This window comes from Triticum dicoccoides, chromosome 3A, assembly GCF_002162155.2.
Source record: "Triticum dicoccoides isolate Atlit2015 ecotype Zavitan chromosome 3A, WEW_v2.0, whole genome shotgun sequence".
Taxonomy (NCBI): Eukaryota; Viridiplantae; Streptophyta; class Magnoliopsida; order Poales; family Poaceae; genus Triticum; species Triticum dicoccoides.
In genome coordinates, this window is record NC_041384.1 from 237,329,881 (window position 1) to 237,333,437 (window position 3,557).

Here is a 3,557-nt window from a genome sequence, read left to right on the forward strand (position 1 = left end):
TGGAGGGGTGGTTGAACAGGACCCCGTGGTGTGGAGGGCTGAATGAACAGTAGACGGTGGAGGGGTGGTTGAACAGTAGCCGGTGGAGTAGCACGCGGTGGAGGCTGGATGAATAGGAGCCCGTGGAGGCTGGATGAACAGGAGCCCGTGGAGGCTGGAGGAGGTCGACGGTGGAGATGAACAGTATCCCGTGGAGTCCCGTTTTGCGGTACGCCACACCCCTCCCGATGAACAGGGCCCCCGTTTCGACCGTAGCGCTCCAACACAAGTCCGTTTCGTCCATTTTGTGGTACGCCACACCCCTCCCGATCAACAGGACCCCCGTTTCGACCGTAGGAGGTCCGTTTCCTCCGTTTTGCGGTACGCCAGACCCCTCCCGATGAACAAGATCCCGTTTCGAACATGGCCGATCGAACACAAGGCCGTTTCCTCCATTCTGCGATACGCTAGGCCTCGTTTCCATCGCCTGTTCCGTCCAAGCCCTCCCGATGAACACGACGCATTCCGTTCCCTCCCCATGAACACGACCGTTCCGTTGCCTCCCCATGAACACGACGACGATGTTGTTTCTCCGTTCCGGTCCAGCCATGTACACGCGCCGTCGCCATACGTATGCGCGAGTAGGCGTTCGAGACCTCGCCCGTATGTACACATACGTGGCCGTATTTTCTTTCTTGCACCCTGGCCGCTGTATGTAAGTGTAAATGCTACGTGCGCGCCTCTACTACGACACGTGCGCGCCTCTACATCGACCAATATGTACATACACATTCGCGACCAGAGTGACAACGCTACGTATGCTTCGACCAGGTGGGTCCCGACTGTCAGGCACTTCCTTGCCTGCGAAGATGTAGCTGGTCGGTCCCAGCAGTCAGGGGGCGAATCGTTTGGTTTTTTTGCCCGGACGCACTTCCTTGCGTGCGAAGATGTAGCTGGTGGGTCCCAACAATCAGGGGGAATTGTTTGTTTCGTGAAATACGGTGGCCCATCTAGTGGGTCCCGCTGTCAGGTGGAGGAATAATTATTTTGCATGTAATAAGGAGGCACTTCCTTGCTGTGGCCGTGGACCCAGCTGTCAGCCTCTCCACGTACAATCCACGTCCAATGGAAGCCGTTCCTTGACCATGTTGACCACGCCGCGCCAAGAGCACCAGGGCGGTGGACGACTGCGAGGCCTAGGAAGGGGACGACGCGGCAATGGATGCCCACACGTAGAGGAGTATGAGGGTTCACTGGTTTACTGCGGTGTGAGGCTGCCGTCGCCGCAGAATAACAGGGGGTGTGGGTGAGTAGAGGGATGGCCTGGCCAGCGGTGGGAGTAGTAGGGGGCGGTGAAGCCTCCGCCGCATCGCAGCCGGCCACGGGAGGCAGGAGCATGAGGCACGGCCGGCGCTGGTTTGGGCGGCTGGAGCAAGAAGACCAGAGGTTGAAGAAGCACTACGGCCGTTGGATGGACATCGTACGGTCACTGGAGCTAGAATCGTGCATATTGACTAAGTTGACAAAGCCCTCCGTCCCCGTCAACTTAGTAGGCCCACAAGTCAGCCTGCCACTATATTGGGTCCCAGCTAACAGGGGGAGTATTCATTTTTTTGTGCGTAATAAGGAGGCACTTCCTTGTGTGCGAAGATATAGCTGGTGGGTCCGAGCTGTCAGCGGCGGTAATGTTTTTTCGCAAAATACAGAGGCCCTTTCAGTGGGTCCCTGATGTCAGGTGGAGGAATCATTATTTTGCGTGTAATAAGGAGGCATTTCCTTGCGTGCGGCCATGGACCCAGCTGTCGGCCTCTCCACGTAAAGTCCACTTCAGATGCATGTCGGTCGTTGACCAGGCTGCGCCGAGAGCACCAGGGCAGTGGACGGCGGCGAGGCCTAGGAAGGGAACGACACGGAGGCAGGGAAGACTCGGCAGTTGTTTCCCATGCGGATGGGAGTACGACTGTACAAGGGTTTACTGGTTCGTCTGCCGTCGCCGGAGAATAACAGCAGGTGTGGGTGAGTAGAGGGATGGCTAGGCCAGCGATGGGAGTACCATGGGGCGGTGAGGCCTGCGCGGTAGCAGAGCCGGCCACGGGGAGGAGGGAGCAGGCAGTCCCGCCGGCGCCTGTTTGAGCGGCTGGAGCAGGAAGAGCAGAGATTGAAGAAGCACGACGGCCGTTGGATGGCCATCCAATAGTCACTGCTTGTGTGTCAACCTTTTTTTAGGAAAGCCTCAAATCTGTGGAAAACAGCATACAGCCAATTTGCTAATTCTTAAGGTTTTCTTTGGAGCCCATATTCTTTTTGTTAGCATTACAGCCCATATTGTGTCCATGGTTAAAAAATTATATGAAATTTTGCATATTTCGGTGCGTTCCGAACTATTTTTAATCCCGAAATAAATGTATATCAATATAAAATCCAACAAATTCTCCACGCATAAAAATTAATGTAATTTAAAATCTCGAAATGAAAAAAAGATATTGAAACTAATTGCCAGTTTGATGTGTTTTAAAAATGTACATCCCATTTCTCCTTACTGATGGGCCATTTTCTTGGCCAGCCGAATGAAAGCTCTCCTCGTCTTGAAAGCTTTGCAGCCCAACAGGCCTGACAAAGCGACTTACTTGGCAAATCTCAAAAAAACTGGGCTATGGCCATGGACCGAGCTGTCAGTCCATTTGTTTCTAAGTCCATTTGGTGGGCTGGGTGAAACAATGATGTAGCATCTATGCAACCCATTTAAATCCCATTTGCATTTTTCTCGAAAGTCACAGACTTGCTGGGCTGGGTGAAAATATCATGTTGGGCTAGACGGAGAAATGTTATAAAAACATAAACACATGATTGCACGTCAGTAAAATCTTTGCAAGCTTATGTACGCAATCACTAGGAGTTAACTTGCCAAGTTATATATAAACAATTATTATTATTATTTTGTAAGAACTTTCAACTTATGAAATAAAATATCATTTTAATTTGATGAGTTAATAGTACGTGGGGTATTATTATTTTTTAGGCTAGACGTGGGACAGTTGAGTATGTTCTAGGGGAAAGTACTGGGAGAAAACTTAGTTTACATCGAAAAAGAAAGTGGGAGAAAATTCAGAGACCTACTGGGTCCACCTGAGGAGGGGAATATGTTGGGAGGAAGGAGATTCAAAGCACGGCAGCCGAGTGAACTAGTTTTTTTTACGGACAAGTGAACTAGTTTACATACATAAGCAAATTGCCACTAAAAATGCAATCAGGGTAATGGGTTCTTAAAAGAAATATTCCGGACAAAAAAGATAATTACGACACATAGGCTAATGCATGAAACACTCACATGATAAAGGTGGTTATAAACAGATAAAGTACAACATCTCCTAGCACGCTTGATCATGACGCTGCGACTATCCGTGTACTCGTCGGTTACGGGAAGCAGACACGCCCTGATGTCCAAGATCTGCATGTACATGTCATAGCATGCGTATGCGCCCTTGGCCGCGTAGGTTATGTAGGATAGATTCAGAGGTACCTCCCATGTGTTCAGGTCGTCTTCTTTCATGTTGGCGTATCAGGGGTCGATGATGGTC